At 39.6% G+C, this 23710-nt stretch overlaps 1 long non-coding RNA gene and 1 pseudogene across 1 annotated transcript; one reads left to right on the forward strand and one right to left on the reverse strand.

Moving 5' to 3' along the window:
- Positions 1 to 1581: 1581 nt before the first annotated feature.
- LOC122646031 overlaps positions 1582 to 23710 on the reverse strand; it is a 41979-nt pseudogene continuing 19850 nt past the window's right edge.
- Positions 15642 to 19213, forward strand: LOC122646032. The gene is made up of 3 exons (XR_006330553.1): positions 15642 to 15786; positions 17530 to 17532; positions 19203 to 19213. It is a non-coding gene; the product is annotated as an uncharacterized LOC122646032 (long non-coding RNA).

The raw sequence follows: 23710 nt of genomic DNA on the forward strand, positions 1-23710 counted from the left end.
CGTAAGGTCACAATGCACTTCAATGTTACCAACTGGTAGAGGTGCTTTTGTCCAATGGCTTCCCAACTCTTCTATGAAATTTACCTATGCTTCTTCCTGGAATTTGATTAGATATAAATCGTCGAAATGTACTTTGGTGCAAGTTAGTCTTTGTTTAGCTCAAATATTCCTAGGCATAGTTTCACTGTTTAGAGAGCATTGACTTCTTACCTACCTCTCCAAGATATTGTTTTCAAAAGAAATCTGTCAATTTTAATTGTTGCCTTTGCTAGAACTCTCAAGATCAATATGGAAAGGTGTCCTCAATAAGTGTTGGTCGCTTCATAAAATCCTTCCCTTTTAGAGAGAATGGAAGTGGATCGTGAAAATTTTCAGTGGCAAATCAATCTGTAATTTCATTAGAAAGTTTGCCTTTGATGCTGTGATTCATCATATTTGATGGGAAACAAATAAACGAAGTTGGATCTCCTTGACGGGTACTATTGAGTAGATCTAGGAAGACATTTCGTTTGAGGTTCGAAATAGACTTCTTATTCGTACTGCTAGTCCAAACACTCCTATAAACAGGCATCTTGCCTCTTCTTGGGATCTCCCCTTCATTTCTCCCCCACCCCGGGTTTTTGATGTATCACCATTTCGATAGTTGTTTCTCCCATCCCCGGCTTTTGATGTACCATCATTTTTTTTTTCCTCAGTAAGAGATGTATCATCCTTTTGATAATTGTTTTCTTCCTCACCATGTTTTTTTATGGTAAATTACACGTCACCTCCTGATTTTCAAACAAAACTCAAATCACCCTTGGTTTTTTGAAAATACTCATCCGTCCCCCTCTACAATAACGGTGTTAGTCTGCTGTTAGTTATTGGTGTGAAAATACTATTTTACCCATTGTACGAAAACATTAGAGTTAAATTTAGAATACTACCCTTCAAAATCTATGTTTGGATGTCAAGGGTAGTTTTAGGGATTTAAATTTAGTTAGCTGGCTGGCATCATCACTTAACAACATTAAACTAACGATAGGGACTAATTTGCCATATTGGGGTCTAATACAGAGGCTGATTTGAGTTTCGTTTGAAAACCAAAGGGTGACGTGTAATTTACTCTCTTTTTTTATGTATCATCCTTTTGATATATGTTTTTCCCTCTCCTGGTTTTTGATGTATAATCTTTTTGGCTGTTTTGTTTTAGTTAGTTGTGGATCCCCTTGTGGTTTGCCTCGTTGCCTTCTGCATTGTATTTTACTCTTTTTTTTCTTCTTTAATATATGTGCCATTCACCCAACCCCCCCCCCCCCCCAAAAAAAAAAAAAAAAAAAGGGTTATGTCTTGATGACCATAAAGATTATCATCTGTGGAATACCCTATCCTTATTAATGCCGACAGTTTTGATTAATACTCAGGGGCAGCTGGGTGGGCTTATGTGATATTGTTTAATTCCTAATTTATTAGTGCCTATAGGGACTATGGTGTTTTAAGGAATCCACAGGATCCAGAGGCAATAGGAGTTTTGCAGGGGTTACAGCAGAGGATTAAGAAGCAAGGATGGCGAAAAAAGTAGAGAAGAACCAAAACAAACACAAATTAGAACCAAAACAATATTTCTTAAAGCCAATTGCTAATGTAATACAACTCTCCATGTTTTCCCTTCTAATAGCTGCTGATGGACACAACAATTATTCAGAAAACCTCTGCTAAGAATACACTAAAATCAACCACTCCTGCAGCCTGCTGTTTTTTTTACAAATATCTGAATGATTGGTCAGTCTACGAATACAATCTATTGGGCTCAAAAAAAAAAAGAAAAAAGGAAAGAAAAAAAAAAAAACCAGTTTGGGTCAAAGAATTGATTCTGCATAATGAAATTAATTGGGAGTATTGCATAAAATTGCTTGCAGACAAATTGAACCTGCTCCATGATGCATAAAAATCATGAACAGGCCTCAGGTATTTACATTGAGATGCACCATAGATGCAGTCTCGAGAAGGATGCCTTCGGGTGGATGGTTGCCTTGGTCACTCCCTAACTGATGAGTGGGTTTCTTTCCCAGTTTTAATCTTTGGCTACATCATGGACTATACATATACTAAATGTCATCAGCCACATCAGAGGAACTGTTGAGGTGTCGAAAGTCAGCTCTATGAAGAACATTTCCTTGAAATCTCCCAGAGTCGTTCGATTTTGAATGAATACGTAAATTCTGAGATGAGAAGCAATGGCGCACACGAATCCGGTGGCATCTTCTGTCAGTGGTGCAACTGCCTCGTACATTCACAACTAGTATCACTTCCTTCTCTTTTGTGTCTTCACACCACCAGTTCTGTGGAACACCATCAACAAACTCTCCAAGGGTAAAGAACTCCTCATGATGCACTGATACTTCGGCAATTTGGCCAGGTTTTATTATGCCAGCTGCTGGAGTTACCTGTAAATAGCAGAAGTTTGGGAGGGAGTGAGAAAGGGAGAGATGCTACACTGTAATGTTAAAAAAACAGAGCTAAAAACAATAAGTTGATACAATGAGAGAACCATTATCAAAGATGATACTAGAAATATGCAGAAGTTTACGACGCCTAAATATGTAGCAAGTCCTAAGATGACCATTAATTAATTCATTACGTGTATTGTTTTAACCACTTTCTGTTGTTTAATACAAAGGAGCCTTTGACATGCTGAGTACACCACAAATCCAGGTCTACTGGTTTGACTTTTTTTTTGGGAAAATATAACCTGCATGAGACCTTTAGAGTGAGGATTACACCACATAATTCAGTTTTACTACTAATTTTTTTTTTTAATTGGAAAACATGGTATAGTGGGGAGAACGTTAGCTACATAAAACCTGCACTGCATTTTCACTCTACATAATATGCTTTCCTGTTCTTCACACTTTGTTCACTACTTCAGTTGGAATCCAATCTAGCTTTTTCCTCGCCCATTACATTTGAATCACTCATTTGTGCCGTCTTCAGTCTTCTTATATGGGATAAAACCATGGAATAAAAACACAAAGAACTATATTGTGGACTGCTTCATTCATGGAGATTGGAGCCTCAAGTAAGAGGTTGTTTCTTCCTATTTTTGATGCAGGACATTTGGGAGCTGCTCCTACTAGCCCTAGCCCAGGCCCAATTAGATACTCCAAGGGATACAATCTCAGGCCCAAGCCCAAGCCCTACCAGCCCTGCATTTGGTTTTTAATTTAGTTATCACTGTAGAAGTAGTTATTAGAGGACAGTTATTGCTGTAGAAGTAGTTGTTAGGGAGTCATTTTCTGCAAATTTTTTGATTTTGAGTTTTTGAAGACTTTATACTGAGAAGGAATGTGGAACAGAATTGAATAACCAAAGAATGAATTGAATTTCTGGCTGTGTGCGTGTGCACCCTCCTTCTTCTCTTTTCTCCCTGCAACTCTGATCCCCCCTCTTCTTCTTCTCACGGTTTCTTCTCTTTTCCCCCTGCAATTCTGATTTCCTTCCTAAATTCTATTTCTTCCTTACCCCTTCCCCCATTATCAAAAAAAAAACAAAAAAAAAGTAATAAATACAGTGCAGAAGCATTGGATTCTCCTTCTATCTTGAGTAAGTCTCTATCTCTCTCTCTTTTCCTTTTCTTCTTCCTCTTCTTCTGTCTTGGTATTATCTCGCCTTCCCTTCTTTCCATTTACTATTTCTTTTCCTCCCCTTCACTATCATGCTTAAACCTCAAACCATCTATCTCCCTGCCCACGTTTTCTGTTGCTACAGTTTTCTTGTTTTAATAAGTCAGTTCATTATGCAAACCTGTTAGCAGTTCATTTAGACTAGATTAACCTACACTATATTTATCACTGCCTCTGCATATTAGTTGGTAAATGGGACTTGTTAAAGCATCTCTTATTCTCTTTTAGAACTTTGAAAGCTCCTGCATAAGTCCTACATAAGGCAATTTATCATTAACACCATCTTATGCTGCCTAATTGGGAACTAAAACATTAAGAATGCATCAGCCTTGGTATGTTCTGTTCATTATTTTATTGTGATTTACTGCCTAATATCTGACTGTAAGAGATGTATGTTTGCTGCTTATAAATTAGGGACTCAATCTTGTGGAATACTTAGACTTTAGGAACCCCTACATCATATTTGGTATCAAAGCTAGGTTGGAATGACGAACAACACCAGAGATGCTGCAACAGTAATGGCGTATGACTTCGACATTCCACTCAACAATATTGAGAGGACATGCTGTTTCAAAATTTCATCTCCTTTTCTCGTGAATTACCGGAGCTTTTGAATGGCATGGATGTGCAGCAGATGGACTGGTTTCCCGGGTTTATCCAATCTCGAGGTCGAGTTTTTTTAAAGCAAGGGAGAGTTGATGCAGGACATTTGGGGGCTGCTCCTACTAGCCCTAGCCCAGGCCCAATTAGATACTCCAAGGGATACCATCTCAGGCCCAAGCCCAAGCCCTACCAGCCCTGCATTTAGTTTTTATTTCAGTTATTGCTGTAGAAGTAGTTATTAGAGGACAGTTATTGCTGTAGAAGCACTTGTTTTTCGGATGCATAAATAATTTCATTACCAAAGGAGAGGAAAAGGGGGGGGGGGGGGACAAACATGTTCAGTAAGACATGCTAAGCGTTCTCTGTCAAGAATACATCCTCCACCGTAATTCCATTAATTCGAGAACTACAATGCCAAAGTGGGACCATTCAACTAGTTCAAAGCTTTTCTTTATTCCCAAAGATCTACCTAGGTGAGTTTGTTGTCCATGGATCATTATTCTACTGCAGTTACTCTTACTTTGTCCAAGGAAAACACAATGAAAAGAGCAAGACTAAGTTGATTTGGTGAATTGGTCAATGGTTTATTACAACTGTGTGATGGTGCACAATGCATTCAAATCATTACAATTACATCTTTAAAAGGACACTAGTTGTATCTGTGAAGTAAATTTGCAATACTCGGGAAGCTTTGTCGTGTTCATCCTATCGCTCTGAAATTGATACTACTTTTATCCTTAGTAAACTCAATAACAAAGTCAGAAAAAACCTCACTTTAACAATAAACACAAAAAAGATAGATATGAAAACAATACGTCAGGCTTTGCAACTGACATAAGACTCATCCTCTAAATCCAAGATCTACATGAAACTGAACAAAACAGCTAGACAACTTAAATAAATGCATGCCACGGGAAGAACAAAGTGCACAAGAAGTGAACACAAAATGCATCAGTATTTATATCGAAAGAAATGAAAGTTACCTCCAACCAGTGGGGAAAGCCTAAGGAACCTCTAGGATGAAGTTCAGATGCTTGCCCATCGTCCTTGACTGTTGACTGCCCTTCACAAATGATTTCGAACATAGCTTTGTCTTTCGTGCATTTGTTGGTGATTCGCAGAATGGATGTCTCCTGGTTTTGTAGAATTATGTTGTTGGTGCTAACAATAGTCCCTGGAACATCATATAATTCTTCAAGCATGGACCTTATTCTCTCATTAGATTCCATGATTTCCCCAAACTCCCGTCTCTTTATTGACTCATCTACACAAGTAATATCAACACTAAATATGCACCGTACGGGCTTGTGGTCACTGTCAGTGACATCCATGCAAGCCTCATACCTGATTAAAGAAAGAGATCCAAAGTCATACAAAGGTTACAAGAGTTTAGCCAAAAAAAAAAAAATAAATAAAAAGAGAACAAGAAAAAAAAGAAACACACTGTGAAATTGAAGAGACCACAGGACACTCTAAATTGCATTCAAATACTGAAGCTGAACGGGAGTCGCGGTACAAAATTCTGTCACACCAGGCTGGTATGCGCTTCTTCTCACCAGAATCATACCCTAGAAAAAGTTGCACAATTCAACACTCTCAAGAACAACACAATAAACATAAGCAAGTGACGGGCATGCACATCAGCATATTTGTATGCGATCTACAGAAGGGTCCTTGGCTCATACAGTTCATAAAATGCATACATGAGAGAATCACCACAGGACTCTAACCCTAATTTTAAATTAGTGTAACAAGAAATGTAACAAAAGCTCATGTATGTTAACAAATACCCCCTAAACCAGCTTGGTGCCGTTCAAACTTGTATGTGGGAGGAAATCTAATGATCCCTTCACGCATTCCTTGAAAGACTTTCCCAGCTTTCATTTCTGCTCGAAGCTGGTCCCTTTCTCTGAGCCAATCAAAGCATCTTTGTGAAACAAAGTCTCTTGCCTCATCATAAGAAATGCCATGGAGGCGATAATTGAAATCACCAAGAAATACAACCATGTCTGCTTCAGATAACTCAGGTCTACCATCTTCAGAGTTGGCACCCACAGACTGGAAAATAAGCAATTCTTTATGATCAACAGAGTATACTTGAATATTCATATTTCCATAATAGCAATTAGAAAACAGTACTTACATTTGTAGCACGAAGCAACTGAGTGGCAGACGAGGTAACAGCTGCAACAGAGAGGACCAGTGGCAAGCCAGAAGAATAAAGCTAACAAATTAAATACATGGAGAAGGCAAGAGAGAGTCACAAAAATAGGAACATCACCATACCAGCTGCAGTATTTGGCCGACTGAACATCATTGTTCGATATACATGATCAAAGTCAGCATTGCGGCGATTAACTGCATCCAAATGTGCCGCGAAGTGACAGTTCACAAAGCACATTATCCGATCATAAACTCTCATCCTCAAACTTACAGCCCCCTGCTCAAACAACCTTTTACCATGTAAATCATGCCAATAAAAATTTGAGGCATAAACTAATGCAGTCTCAGCTCAAAAGAGCTTGGTTAACTAGGTGGAAAGGGGGAGCACGAAAATCAGGAATTTTATTAGTTAGTTGTGCGTCCCAGTTCCATGTCAAGGGACCAAATGTAAGAATATTAGCCTAAGATGGTTTCCATGTTAGAATCCTTGTCTTGTTAGTAAAGTTAGTATGTCTATCTGTACAAGAATCCTGTTTTCATCCATATTAGGCTATAGAAAGGTAACTAGGCCACCAAAACAACCTCAAATTAAAATCCATTCAACTCAATCCATCATTTGGGCTGGTGTGGTTATCTAGTTATAAGAAAAAAAAAATAAATGCAAAACAAATTAATAGTAGATCTAGAACTGTTCTAGCCTAACATGATTGGCAATAGGATTTTTCAACAGCTATACATACTAACTTTACTAACAAGAAAAGGAACTCTAACATGGAAACCATAGTAAGCTAATATTCTTAAACATCGACCCTTGGCATATGTTTCAGCCTATTACAATAAAAAATGCCAAAAACCAAGGCCACCCCAAACTATCACTAAATCCAATCCAATTTTTGAACTGAGACTGCATTATTAATATAACAGAAAACTTATGCTATGAATCACTGAAGAGTGTTTATGTGCTATATTTTACCATGAGAGAGAGAGAGAGAGTCATTATCCCCATTTAAACTTTTGAGTATTAACAATTCAAATCACCGTTACTATGCCTTGTCCCAGCGATATGAGTTTGGCTACAAATATCCAAAGCCATTAGAATTCTAAAGAAAGACATACCTTATTACCAATAGCACGTCCAAAACCACAAGGAACTGCAGCAGCATCAACATCCCCGACATGTGGTCTAAGTCTTTTTCTGACCCTGAAAAAAAAATCTTGCAAATTAACAGACAAACCACTAACAAGAATCGCAACCCTATGAAGACTAATAGATTTACTACAGGGAGAAAGGAAACAACTAAGTTCCTTTATATCCATTAGCAGGTTAAAATAAAATTAAAAAAAATAAATAAAAAAATTAGATCAACCACAAACAAATTCCTATTAATAAGAAGAAACAAAAAGGGAAAGATTTATTGTGTGCTTCCAATTATTACCACACAGCTATGAGCAAGCCTGCCAACTGCCTTGAACCAACACGTACAAAAGTTGATCCCTCATCTAACGTCTTTCCTATTGTATCAAGCCACCAGTGCCCAATCGAACTCCCCTCAAGTCCTACCTACAATCACCATAACATTGGTAAATGGAAAAATATAGAAAAAACAAAGAAGGCCCCAATATCAGTAGAGGAAAAGAAAATAAGAATATTTAAGAAGTCAATATTTTTTTTTCTGTAATTGTGACACTTGTGTCCTATATAAACAGCATAATTTCACAAAAGGTGTAGTTTAAGAAAACCATATCCATGGAACTGATAACCATGCTTCTTTTTCTGTTTAGCGTGATCCGGAACCGAATCGGTTCTGAATATCGATAAACAAACCGACCTGCTCGGTTCGGTTTTGTTCTTATATGGTTTCGGAATTTGTTTCTTACACGGTTCGGTTCCGGTTCCTTTACTTGGTTCATATACTATAATATAGTAATATTATAAAATAATAATAAACTATATTATATAGTATAATGTATTATATTATACTATAATATAATATAGTAGTATTATAAAATCCAATACTAATATTAGTAATATGTACTATGATACTAATATTATCTCATTCAGTTGGATTAAGGATGATTTTGTTGTTGTTGACAAAAAAAGGCCGTACCCAGTGCACAAGGCTCCCTCGTTTAGCAGGGTCTGGGGAGGGTCAAATGTACGCAGCCTTACCCCTGTTTCCAGAGAGGCTGTTTCCAGGGCTTGAACCCATGACCAAGCGTTCAGCAAGTGAGCACTTGACCAACGCGCCAAGCACGACCTTTGTTGTTGTTGATAGTTGATACTATAATAAATTAGTATTACAATGTATTAAAATACTATAATATATTAGTACCTAAATTCATTTCAGTTCGTATGTTGGAACCGGAACTGAACTGAATTCGGTTCCTACTTTCAGATCCGGATTGTAACCAAATTTTGTTCAGTTCAGTTCGGGTCCCTCTGGTTTCGGTTTTCAGTTCTGGTTCCAATTTGACACCCTTAGCTAGAATTAGACTGCAACAATGGTAATGAGAATGAAACTGCAAAAAATACAAGTGCTTAGCCCTAACAATATAATGATGCTTGATATACATTTCATTATTTAAAAGGTATCTATCTAATCGACGAAAAGTTGATAGCACAATTATAACAAACAAATGCTTCCTTTCTAAAGAACTGAAAGAATATATTAACCAACTCATCATAGGAAATTGCAAGATTACAAGGTCTTTATGTGATAGAAAGACGGGTCCAGTTGGTACTGTTGGGCGACAAGGGACTGCTCTTCCTCCTTTTGAAAGATGAAGGTAAGATTGATTCCCCCCCTCCTTTTCTTTCTTTTTTTTTTATAGGTAACAACAGACTCTTTCAATTTCATGAGAATTTGGTTTGTTGGTGTTGATTACTTGATTTATGAGAAAATACTATCACGTTTGAGGGATGTAACTGTCATATAATATGAATTTGTATTTTCTGCACATTCATTTCACTTATTGAGGGCACTATCTTCTAAATGGCATCAAAGGTTCACATCTACTGCTCTCCTCCTCCTCCTCCTCCACTGTCTCCTCATCTTTCTTCTTGTTTTACATTGGGGATTGACTGATCTCAAATCTAACTTAATATCAGGCATAGGATTTGGCAGACCTTGACTTTTTCAATTTTGAAGAAATGCAAGGACAACTTCAGAAACAGGCACATTTTGATTTTTTGGGGCATTGATATTGCCCTTCTGTGGCCTCCCTCCTCTGCGTAGGCTGGCTGGCCGCCTCCCCCCCCCCCCCCTTTTTTTCTTCTCCCCTCTGCTTCTTTTCTATTATTTTCTTGTACATTGGTTCCCCTTTCCTTTCCCCCTCTTGGGGTTCGGTAATATATTCATTTACCAAAAAAAAGGAGGAGATGGATGATGTCATCTGGCTGCACACCTGATGTTAGTAGCTGTCTGCTTGTATGGCCAAGTCGATTAAAATGGATGTTTGAAAAGAACCATTTGGAGGGCCTCCCATCTAGGTTTTCTAGGAGCATTGTATCTATCTCTCACTCCACCAGACTCTGCATATGCAAATCAGTGTAGTGAGTTAGTTCATGCATGCCCCAAAAATTTCTCATTTGGAGGCAGCTGACAAGATTCTCAAATTGGGCTGGTTCTGGGAGTGACCGGAGATCTTCCTCACAGTATTCAACATTATTAAGCGGAAAGCTTTAATCTAGAAGAATAAAAAGTAAGTGAAGGGGTTGAAAGGTCTAGCACTGAAGTTGAATTTAGAGCTATCATTCATGGGCATTTATGTGTGTGAGAGCGATGGTCATTGTGGTTATAGATTCTCTTTGCGAAGGTAACTTTCTCAATACCGTGGCATTGGAATTATACTGTGACAAGAAGGTTGCCATTAGGACTGTGCATAACCTATGTTGCAACATAATTGAACTAAGGGAAAAGTTTGCAGGTCATCTGTAAAGACAAGAGATCAGCCAGCTTACATTTTAGCAGGAGTTAGTAGTTCGCGTTTCCATGATATACTTTGGGTAACTTGGAATGTGTTATTTACATGCACAAACTTGAGTGTACCGAGTGACAATACAAAAATTGAGGGTGATATTGCCATTTTGCATGTGTTGGTTTATGGTACTAAGATCTGTGGACATGGATGTAGAAAGAAACAGCAACCACTGTCTATGACAGCATTTTTATCATTTATAATTGGACAGTTATAAATATTAAGCCATGTGTGTATACATTTGAATATATTCATAATGTAGGGGGTGTATACTTTATATCTATTGCAACAGGCAATAAATAGTATTATAAAACTAAAAGAACAAATGCGAAATGCTAAAATATAATAAACAATATGTAAAGGAGCACAAACTTAGGAATTCATTTTGTTTCTGCTTTGGACAAGAGACAAAAGACACCACTGCAAGGCAAGAGACACAGAGTCATGAACTTTCAACTGTCTGACTTGCAGTAGGGTCAAGACCAGGTATTACTTTCTAAATGCAGCAGCCTCAAAACCAGGTATATATTCTTGTTTGTCATCTGTTCTTCTCCCTCCTCTTCTTCTGTTATTTGGTTTGATCAAACGTAAGAGTTTCAGATACACCATTCTCAAACTAATCCCTTTCCTCTCCTCTTCTTACTCCTTGATGCAGGAGCATCCCAGCAAAAGATCTAAGGCATGATTTTATGGTCCAGGCCATTAACTCAAATTTTTCCCAATGCAGACATGGTAATATGGTGGGACTAGTAGTATAGGAAAGTTGTAATGCAAGGGGGAGTATAGCTGTAATTTTTTTTCACTTTCATTTAGTTAACTTTAAGACGTGACTACCAGCAGCTAGCCTAAAGATGAATAAATGCTGTTGTCTTTAAAGATAAGTTGAACTTCTGTCCACTCAATCTTTAGGAGTCTTAAAAGTAGGTTTTCTTTTGTTAAGTTGAACTTCTGTCCACACAAGGGAGAGTTTGTTTGCTTATTAGGTCTCTTTAAAGAGCTTTGTACCTTTTTTTTTAGATGGTGGGGGAATCAGAAACAAAAGATTGATTGATATAATGATCAAGAATGGCTGCACAAGAAAATGGTGAAAGATAATTCACTAAGGCTCTTTTTGGTATCATTTTTCATCTTCATTTTGGCCTATTTAAAAAAAAATCATTACTAAAAACCATTTTGATCAAAAATAAAATATGGTTGGTAATTACTAAACATAATAGATTGTAGAATGAAAAATAAGCTTGGTAACTACCTATGTGTAAATCATTTTTATCACATTTGTAAACAAATGGATGAAGAAATTCTCTCATCACCTATCTTCTTTCCCAAATCAACTCTAAACAGTAAAATGAAGAGCTTCTGGAGAATATGAGACGCTTTTTTGCAGGACACCGACACCCATCTCCCTCTCTCACTTCACTGTGGTTGGTGACATTTTTACCCTCACTTTCTTCTTCCATCTCTTTGCAATCGTCACCTTTACCTCCTAATTGACCACCACCGTTAAATTTTCCGACTCACCGCTGCAAATCCGCGTTGATAGGAAACCAGGAAACCCAACAACCATGATATTCAGCAACCGTTCAGCTTCAGCCCACCAACAACGTTCATAAAAGATTTCTCTTTGGCGAGAGAGTGAGAAGAACAGAGGAAGGAGGATTGATCTAAGTCATCTCTAACCCTAGGGAAGACATAAAAGTCAAAATACTTCTCTCCAGAAGGTCCTACTAAACTAGCAGGTTCTAGCATTAAATACTGTGACAACCAAATTAATAATCCACAACACCTCTCTTTAACGACATTTGCTTCCCTTCTTACAGTAAATGCTTAACATTTCCCTTTCCTCCTCACCTTGTCTTTTATCTTATACTCAGAAAATAGTTCTAGAAGTAAAACTCATTATCAGAGAAATGGATTATCACTTGTATGAAGATCCTTACTTTGATTCAACCTGTTGGGATGTTCAGTATCATGTCACCCATAACCCAGAAATCCTATAATGTTGGAGGTGTTAGAGAAGAGTTGAAGTCCAGTGCAGGGCAGTGTGAGTGACGCAGCACCAATTTCAGGGGAAGGGATCGCCCACGGAGAGAGAGAGAGAGAGGAGAGAGAGAAGGATCGGTGCCTTTCTATTATAACGACCAAATATTTATTTTACCCCTCATATTTGGGTCATATGAGCACATGCTCATTAAAGAGCGAAAAAATGAAGGAAAAACAGATTTTGGCCTAATCCATAATAGACTCAAGAGTCTATTATCATTTTGGGGCTGTTTTCATTTATTTTAAATAAAAACAAGTTTCAAAAGTGATACCAAACACATGACAAAATGAAAAATGATACCAAAGAGGCCCTAATTGTAGTCAAACAAGAAAACCATAGATCCTTTACATAGGGGCAAGAAACCTAGCAAGAGAATTTGATTGGCACTTTTACAGGACATATTCATCGAATCCAATTCTCCCAAATAAGATTGAGCCAATTTTAATCAAAAAATCTTTACGAGATATGGATTTTCATTCAGTTCCTCTATCTCTGTTGGGTTTCTAATAGCCTAGATGACTAGGCTATCAGAAACTCAATTGAACCAGAATCGCAGTGAAAGGTTTAAAACCAGAACTCAAGAGATTTATAATGATAGATAATTCATGTTCTGACTTAATCCAAAAGATGGTTGAAGGTCAATTATACGGAGAAGAATAGTTACCAAAATCTGGTTCAAATCTGGACAGATCAGAAGTTATAGGTTAATCCTACTGGGGGGATGATTCTAGAATCAAGGTTCAGAACAGTAACCGAAACCAAACCAGTATATTCAGGCCCCGTTTGATAACCATCCCGCTCTCATTTCGCTGATTCCAGGTGGAATTGATTTTTCTTGATTCCATGATTTTTGGGAGTAGGATTGGCATTTGGTAACAGTATTCTGGTATCGATTCGGAACAGAAAAATATCAGAATCAGCGTTTCGTATCAACCTGACATAATCAGTTCTGTTTCTACACCATATAATTATGAAAATGCCATTGTACAAATACCATTCTCATGCATTATTTAAGCACTTAATTGAACAGTCATCTAACCTTTCTATTAAAAAGGTAATGGAATATCATTACAAGCACCACTTAATCTTCCACTAGCAGCAATCTTTGTTTTCCTCCCAAAGTCGACCATTTTAGTCCCACTTTTATACAATACAAAATGCAGTGGGAAGAAATCTGTTTACTAGCAATAGATGAACCAAAAATTTCAACAAAAAAAACACCGTCACCAGTAATCCCCACGAGCATTAGCCGTCCTTGAAATGATGAAATCGATCATTATCCCTAACAAAAAGCTCCCTTCCAACAATCTTAGACATGATCTTGATTGCATTGTGACAGTCACCACAGATACATAGGTTCGTTATAATCCAAGAGGTCTCCTTGCTGGAGTACTGATAAGACCATAAGCTATAGCCAAACACTCATCATCCTGATCAAGGTCATGAAGCACATATCTTGTATCAGGGACATAACCAGCTTCCTTCATCTGTCCACTAAAGCCCTTCAATTCTCATATGCCTCACCCTTGTAGGGATTAGTACTGCAATACTCAATGACCTTGTTCTTCCCATCGAACATGTCGATTGCTATGTGTTTCTTTGGTGGTGGTGTGGGTATACAACAGCCTTAGAAGGGTTGAGGCCAACCAACAACTCAGCACGGTCTTCAATTTCACTATCTCCATGGATTTGAGCATAATTCACAATGCCTCCAAACTGCAGCCGTGGGCTCCATGGGTAATTTGTCAATGAACTCTACAGTTTCAATAACATGCCCAGATTTTCCACCCAGATTGTAGACGGCACTTCCATCTCTCTTTGGCTTGACCACTGGCATCCTATGGGCATTCTACTGCACTTGATCCCCCACGGACCATATATAGCTCTGGCCTTGCTAAGCACTCCAAGGTTGCCGACATCATCACTCTTGGAAATTTGACCCCCCCCCCAGCTTCCTCTTCTCCATTACTTACTTCAGTCTGGAATGCTCTGCCGCCCATTACTGGTCACTCTTCTGGTAAGGGAGACAGGACTACTTGGACTCCATCCTCTTCAGTATCAAAGCGGCTTGGAACCTCGTCCACCAACATGGTTCTGTTGTTCCTTGGCACAAGCTGACATGGTTTAAACACCATATCCTCGGCACAGTTTCAAAGTTTGGCGTGCATACTCTAACTGCCTCCCAAGTCCCAACACAGTCATTTCTCATCCATCGCCAAAATGTTGTCTCTACCTCATGTTGCCACTGCCCGAATGCCATGGAAAACATTGACCACCTCTTTTTTGATTGCCCCCTCTCCTCTTCAATTTGGAAAGGGGTATTAGCTAAATGTTGACCTCGTTCCAGAAGTATCTTACCATTCCAAAGAGAATGGATCTGGGTAGACATGACATTTGTCGGCTCTTCCATCTGTGACATTGTGGGAAAGCTCGCCTTTGCTGCCACCATCAACCAGATTTGGATGGAATGCAACATCAGGAAATGGTCCTTTGCTTCAAGACCCCTTCAGCTTATTAGGGATTCCATTTTAAAAGCAAGCTAGCATCAATCTCTCCTGGTATATGAGGTGGTAGGAAAGGGGGTGCTAGAGCCCACACTGTGATAGCTGAGACTAAGTCACCTGGACTACAGACTGGCCCTGATTCTCTTTCCAGAGAGGATATTGCAGCAATACGTAGGATGATGTCTCGTCTAGGCCGCTCTTCTACTACACTTGTAGAGTCAGATTCTTCAGCTTCAGCCTCTACTTCCACACCCTTCACTTCTCCTTCTTGGGTCATTGACTCTACTGCCACCGATCACATGACTGGTTTAAATTTTATGATTTCTATTTTATATGCTCTGGTAGAGAAAAGGTTAGAATTGCTGATGGTTCCCGTTCTTCTCTGGTAAGGGTAATGTTCGAGTCACTTCTTCTATTTCTCTTGACTCTGTTCTTCATGTCCCTAATTTTGCCACCAATCTATTATCTATAAGTCATTTAACCAAATCCTTAAATTGTTGTCACCTTCTTCCCTTCCTATTGCTTTTTCAGGATTTGGTGACGAAGAAGATCATTGGCAGTGGACGTGAGGAGAAAGGACTCTATCTTCTTGAGTCTCGGATACTTGCTTTGACACCTATTTTGCCTACTGCTCAGTCTTATATTTGTGGCCGGGACGACAATAGCACTATGGATTTTGTGATGCTTTGGCATCAACGTTTAGGCCACCCATCTTTTGTTGTTATGAGAAAACAATTACTACATTTGTTTACTTCATTTTCTTCTCATGTTTTTCAATGTGAACCATGTATTTTTGCTAAACATTGTCGTTCCTCTTATCCCTATCATGGTAATTGTAGAATTCCGTGAATACTGGCTTGAGTCAGAGAGACTACAACCAACTTTATTTATAATAAAGAGAAGAACATTCTGGAATGAGTACAAGGATAGAAATACCCTTATGACTATTCTACCCCTGAACCCATATTACAACTCCCCCCAAGTTGGTGCATATATATCAAACATGCCCAACTTGTTAACAATGGGAAAAAATAACTTATTGCTGATCCCTTTGGTAAGGATATCAGCCAGCTGTTCACTAGACTGGATAAATGGAATACAAACTATTCCCTATTCCAATTTCTCTTTGATGAAGTGCTGGTCAATCTCAACATGTTTGGTACGATCATGTTGGACCGGGTTGTGAGCAATGTTGATTGCTGACTTCTTGTTACAGTAGAGCCGCATTGGAAGATCAGCATTCATCCCCAAGTCTTGAAGCCCCTTGAGCCAGAGAAGTTCACAAATACCCTGTGCCATAGCTCGAAATTCAGCTTCAGCACTAGATCGAGCTACAACAGCTTTCTTTTGCTTCTCCAAGTAGTTAGGTTCCCTCCAACAAATGTGCAATATCCGGATGTGGACTTCCTATCATCGGGACTGCTAGCTCAATCTGCATCAGTGTATGCTTCTATCCGGAGATGGTTATGTGAAGAATACAAGACTCCCTTTCCAGGAGAGGACTTGAGGTAACGGAGTATTCTGTATGCTACTTCTAAATGAGAAGAGTTAGGAACATGCATGTATTGACTGACAACACTCACATAAAATGTGATGTCTAGTCGAGTATGTGCGAGGTATATCAATCGGCCAACTAACCTTTGATAGCTACCCTTGTCCATTGGGTCACCCTCCTTACTCTTCAAATGTGTGTTGGGCTCAAGAGGGATGTCTGTTGGTTTACACCCAAGCATCCCTGTTCCACTCAATAGATCTAAAGTATACTTTCTTTGGGAAAGAGATATGCCCTTAGCTGAATAGGCAACCTTAATCCCTAGAAAATATCTTAATCTCCCCAAATCTTTGACTTCAAATTTAGTGCCCAACTATGTCTTCAACTTATGGATTTCATGTGCATCACTACCCGTGATCACTATGTCATCAACATAGACAATCAAAATGGTCACTTGCTGTCCCATCCTTTTAACAAATAATGTATGGTCAGCATTGCTTAGCTTATACCCATAACCAACCATAGCCTTATGGAATCGGCCAAACCAAGCCCTTGGTAACTGCTTCAGACCGTAAAGAGCCTTCTTTAACTTGCACACCTTTCCCTGAGTCTCAGAGGAGGTAAAGCCAGGAGGTATCTCTATGTAAACATCTTCTTCCAAATCTCCATGTAGGAATGCATTCTTCACATCAAGTTGTTGGAGTTCCCATCCTTGGTTTACAATACATGAGATGATAACCCGCACAGTATTCATCTTTGCTACAGGAGCAAAGGTCTCTTGATAGTCAATTCCTTGGGTTTGGGTAAACCCTTTGGCTATGAGTCTTGCTTTGTATCTTTCCACTGAGCCATCAACCTTGTGCTTCACAACAAAGACCCATTTACAACCAATCGGTTTCTTTCCTAGTGGAGGACTTACCAAATCCCAGGTCTGATTCTTCTCAAGGGCAAACATTTCTTCATTCATCGCATCCTTCCATTTCTGTTCGGCTATTGCTTCCTACCAATTGTTAGGGATGGAAACAGAGGATAAAGAAGTTACGAAAGCAGGAGTTAGAGAGTTGTATGACACAAAGTTGGAAATAGGATGTTGTGTACAACTCCTTTTTGGTTTCCGAATAGCACTAAGTAAATCAAGACTGGGATCAGGAGGTGGCTTACCAGAAACATGACTCGGAGCAAGACTTGGAGCAGGAACAGATGCCGATTGTGAGGGGTTGGTGGTGGTGGTCTCTTTGTACTGAGGACCGTCCAAAGGAAAATCAGTTCCCCAAGTATAAGTCTGCACATTAGTCCTTCCATTATTCTCCCCCTGAACCTATTGTTGTTGTTCAATCTACCCCACTTCTTGTTCCTGACTTGTAACTCCCATCTTCTAGTGTAACAGAGACATCCTCTATGGTAGGTATCTCTATGTCCAGAGGAGGAATCAGCGGGACCTCTTCACCACTTAGAATCTTCCCCTACAGAGGTACCGACTGTTTAAAGTAAGCCTCAAACTCCCGGAAGACGACATCCATAGTGACAAACACCTTTTGTGTAGGAGGATGATAGCATCTATACCCTTTCTGGGTAGCTGAGTAACCCAAAAAAACACACCGCAATCCTTTGAGATCAAACTTGCCGTGTACATGGTGATTCCTGGCAAACACGACACAGCCAAAGACCTTTGGAGGCACAACAAAAGTGGATTTTCCAACCAATATGTCCAAGGGACAGTGGCCACCTAAGACTCATGATGGAAGCCAATTGATAAGATAGGTTGCTGTAAGGGCAGCATCACCCCAGAAACGTGGAGGAACAGCCATAGAAAACATAAGAGAACGAGCAACCTCCAAGAGATGTCTGTTCTTGCGTTCAGCCACTCCATTATGAGCAGGAGTGTCAACACAAGAAGTCTGGTGTATGATTCCATGGCTGTCCAAATAGGAGCGAAAAGCACCATCCATATACTCTTCCATTATCAGAGCGAAGAATTTTCACCTTGGCATCGAACTGGGTTTGGACCATTTTATGGAATAGAGTGAAACACGTGAAGACATCACTTTTACTATGCATCAAATACACCCAAGTTGTCCGGTTAAAACAATCAATGAAAGTGGCAAACCATCTAAATCCAAAAGTAGAAATACATCGGGCAGGGCCCCACACATCATAATGTATCAAACCAAAAGGCACATTGCTTCTATTATCGGAAATAGGAAAAATACTTCTAGTTTGTTTTGCCAAAGTGCAATCATCACAAGAAAAATTATGTCTATTACACCGTTTCACTAGACTAGGAAATAAAGCAGATAAAACTCCTATAGGAGGATGGCCCAAATGATGATGCCAATTATTCAACTCAAATAGTGCAGAATCAAAATCTGAAGATGCCGGCTGAGATGTCAAAGCTGCCCGAACTGTCAAGCACGTACAGACCACCAACCACTTTACCACATGCAATCGTACTGTCCGTTGCCAAGTCCTAAAACAAACAATAGGTTGGAAAAAAGGCTACTTTGTAGTTTAAATCCTTGGTTAGGCTACTAATGGAAAGCAAATTATTAGTAAACTTTGGAACATGTAAGACAGAGGAAAGGCTAAGAGAGGAAGCATACTTGACAGATCCTTTCCCCCAGATAAGAGAAAGGGACCCATCAGCAACACAAACCTTGTTATGACCAGAAAGAGGAAAATATTTGGAAAAAACCGAGGAAGAACCTGTCATATGGTCGGTTGCCCCTGAGTAAATCACCCAAGAATCAGGCATGACCGAGGTGCAGTTCCCACCAAATAAAATACCTGTGGATGAAGAGGAATTTGGGTTGGTAGGCAGAGACAAAGCCGAGGCAGCTATGGAAGGAGATACTGATGCCGAAGAAGATGCGCCCAATCGATTCACCATATCCCGAAGATTTTGCAATTCAGCCACAACTTGGGAAAGAGATTGATCAGGCTGTTCGTCAGAAGTTGCCTGATGAGCACGGGTGTTACTAGGCCGATTGGAACCATCCTTCCCACGCCCGCGAGTCTCTGCAGGGCGACCAAGAAGCTTCCAACAACGGTCTTTGTTATGCCACTCCTTCCCACAGTGATCGCATTCAATGGCAGGGCGATCATCAGATGGCCGATCAATACTAGCAGATTGGGAAGAATTTCCTCAGGAAGCCTGTGAACCAGAGATAAGAGTCGATCATTCCTGAGTAACAGGATGAACCATGGCTGTACGCCTACTGTCCTCAGCCGAGAGAATCGCATAGGCCTGCTCCAGAGATGGAAGTGGGTCGCGATTCAAAATATTGGCACGGATCTGATCAAACTCAATATTGAGGCCGGCCAAAAAATAAAAAACACGTAAGCCATCCTCCCACTTACGGAAAGCCATGGCATCAACATCCCAAGTGGCTGTGAATGTGCCCAGAAAGTCCAACTGCTGCCACATATTACACATGGTATTGTAATACTGAGACAAAGATAACTCCAACTGCTTGGTAGAGTGAATTTTCTGACGAAGCTCATAACATTGGGCAACATTCCCAACCTGAGAATAGGTGTCCATGGCTGTTTTCCAAATCTTCGTAGCCAAATCAAGGAGGAGATAGTGCCCGACAATATCTTGGTCCATGGAATTAACCAGATATGACATAACCAAGAAATTGAAGTTCATCCATTGATCCTGTGCAGAACTAGTCTCTTCAGGCCTGACTTGAGTGCTCGTGATGTAGCCAGAGAGACCACGGGATCCAATCGCAAATAAACAGGAGCGAGACCATAACAAATAATTACTACCATTCAACTTGATGGGATTACTGAGAACGGAATGAAGTCACGTTGCGACGAACCATCAGAACCAGATGAGGCAGAAGTGATCTTAGAGTTGTTAGGCATGATGACTGGTAAAAAAAACAGAAATAAATCCCCCTAAAAAATTTATAACATAAGGAGAGAAGGTGGAAAACCTTCGGTGGGAGTCAACTCACCACCAAGGGGGGGGGGGAATAAATCGCGGCAAGGGGGAAAAAACCTCTCGAGAGGAAAAAGAGAAGGCCAGAGGCCTGAGAGCTGGAGGAGGGTGGCAGAAGGTGGAAGAGGGTCTGCTGCTTGCGGTGGTGGCTGTCCTTAGGGCAGAATCACAATGGAGAAGAAAGAGAGAAAAAAAGAAAAAAAGGAAAAAAATCAATTCCCATATCCCCGGAATATTTTTGGCTCTGATGCCATGTAGAATTCTGTAAATACTGGCTTGAGTCAGAGAGATTACAACCATCTTTATTTATAATAAAGAGAAGAACACTCTGGAATGAGTACAAGGACAGAAATTCCCTTATGACTATTCTACCCCTGAACCCATATTACAACAGTAATAGATCCACTATTCCTCTTAATATTGTTTATTATGATGTTTGGGGACCTGCTCCCACTGCCTCCTTGTCTAGATATCGTTATTTTGTTTCTTTTGTTGATCACTATTCCTGGTCCATTTGCCGACTTTTTTGATGAAACAAAAGAGTAATGTCTATGATGCTTTCAAAAAATTCTACCAATTGATTCTTACTCAATTTGATACTCGCATTCAAACAGTTCGTTTTGATAAGGGGGGAGAGTATATGTATAGGGGGCTCCAACACTTTTTTATTGACAGTGACATCATTCATCAAGTTGCTTGTGTTGATACCCCTCAACAGAATGGGCTGGCTGAGAGGAAATCGCCATTTGTTGGAGGTCACTAGGAGTCTCCTCTTTGGCATGCATGTTCCTAAGACTTTTTGGTTGGATGCATTTCTTGTTGCTGCCTTTCTAATCAATTGGATGCCAACTCAACTCCTTGGCTCCAAATCTCTACTGGAAACCCTTTCACCTTAGGCCTCTGTTTTTTCCCTTCCTCCTAAAGTGTTTAGGTGTGTTTGCTATGTCCATGTCAATAAATCAGCCTGGACAAAGCTTGAGCCCAAAGGACTCAAATGTCTTTTCCTTGGCTATTCCTCCTCTACTAAAGGGTATAAATGCTACCACCCTTCCTCTCGAAGGTGACTTCTCTCCAAAGATGTCACCTTCTTTGAGACCATTCCTTTCTTTTCTCCTCATCAACATCCTCTTCAGGGGGAGACTAATGGAAGTGAACAGGCTGCTGATGTCCCTTTTCTGTCTCCGTTGCCTACCTCCACCTCCCCATTCTTGCTTGACATTGGGAAATACAAAGAAGTGGATGCTCATTTAGGTGTCAATGCTAGTAATGAAACAGAGCTTGTTGTGTACAAAAGAGGTGAATGCTTGAAGGGAAAGGGAAAGAAGACCTGCCAAGAGTCCTCTTTGGATCCACATCCTGAGCTCCACCTTCCTCAGTCAAGTAACTCTTTTCCTCCTACATTTGAGTTAGATCTTCCCATTGTTGTTCGAAAGGGGAACAGAACTTGTACTAATCCCATAGTCAAGTTTGTTTCCTATGATGCTATTTCTCCTACAAGTATTGCCTTTTCTACTGCTCTTGTTTCTTCTTCCATTCCCAAAACTGTCACTGACGCTATGGCTGACCCAAAGTAGAAGGGGGCTATGTCTGAGGAAATGGTGGCCCTTGAGAAGAGAGGTACTTGGACTCTTGTAGATCTTCCCAGGGAGAGAGTTCCAGTTGATTGCAGATGGGTCTATACAATTAAGTATCAGTCAAATGGTACTGTGGAAAGGTATAAGGCTCGGTTGGCGGCCAAAGGGTACAGTCAGGTGTACGACATTGACTATCAAGAGACATTTGCTCCTGTGGCCAAGTACAACTCAATCAGAGTTCTCCTATCAGTGGCAGCCAATAGAGATTGGCCGTTGTATCAATTAGATGTAAAGAATGCTTTTCTCCATGGTGACCTAGAAGAAGAAGTGTATATGCAGCCTCCTCCTGGCTTTAAATTTTCCTCAGCAGAAGGGAAAGTTTGCCTTCTCCATGGTGACCTAGAAGAAAAAGTGTATGACATTGACTATCAAGAAACATTTGCTCCTGTGGCCAAGCACAACTCAATCAGAGTTCTCCTATCAGTGGCAGCCAATAGAGACTGGCCGTTGTATCAATTAGATGTAAATAATGCCTTTCTCCATGATGACCAAGAAGAAGAAGTGTATATTCAGCCTCCTCCTGGCTTTAAAATTCCCTCAGCAGAAGGGAAAGTTTGCCTCCTCAAAAAGGCTCTTTATGGTCTCAAGCAGTCACCTAAGGCTTGGTTTGAGCGATTTAGACAAGCCATTCTAGGAAATGGGTATTCCCAAAGTTAGGTTGATCACACTTTGTTTATCCGGCGAGGAAAAGGTATAGTCATAGCTGTCATTGTTTATGTTGATGACATTGTAGTGATTGGGAATGACAATGCCGTGATAAGTAGATTGAAATCTTACCTGGCCCAACAGTTTGAGATTAAAGATCTTGGACTTTTGAAATACTTCTTGGGCATTGAAGTATCAAGATCAAAGAAGGGAATCAACATTTGCTAGAGAAAGTTTGTATTGGATCTATTGAAAGAAACATGAATGTTGGGGTGTAAACTAGCAAACTCCCTAATTGATCGAAACCACAAGCTTAGTGAAGATTGTGGCTCTCCTCTTAATGTTGATTTTAGATAATATAAGGTATATATTCTAGCATAATCATGGTTTAAAGTATCGGCCGATACGGTACGTATCGGTAGGTACCTATACATATCGGTATCAGTAGGTACTGATACAATACACACCGATACATATCTTTTTTTTTTTTATAGAAAATTGTATGTGTCGATTGGTATCGTATTGTATCGGCCGATACAGCCTGATACGATACATACCGATACTTCTGATACGCACATTAAAGGGTTCTATGAGAGTATCGCTACATATCGGTATGTATCGGCCGATACGGCTCGATACAGACTGATACAACTCGATACATACCAATACGGTCAAATACCAACCAATACATGTCGATACAGCCATTGAAGGCCCATGTGATCAGACTATGATTTTGTTTTCAAACAAATAGATTTCACAGAAAATGTAGGTTTTAGAAAAACTTGATCTTTGTGTTTATATCATGGTTTTTAATCCTTTTTTTTTTTTGCTATAAATCAATAAATTTAGGTAAAACTAAGTTAGTTGATGCATCAAACTTGATCATTTGCAAGGATTTGTGCTCAAATCGATGAAAGTCTCTTGTCTCATTATACGTTGTTCTCCATTTCAGCGTTTATACATGATACATGTTATATATTGCTTATTTATATTTTTTTTGCTCCAAAAGTATATTTCCATGTGTATCTAGACCATTTTTATG

The sequence above is a fragment of the Telopea speciosissima genome, chromosome 11 (genome assembly GCF_018873765.1).
Source record: "Telopea speciosissima isolate NSW1024214 ecotype Mountain lineage chromosome 11, Tspe_v1, whole genome shotgun sequence".
NCBI classification, from domain to species: Eukaryota; Viridiplantae; Streptophyta; class Magnoliopsida; order Proteales; family Proteaceae; genus Telopea; species Telopea speciosissima.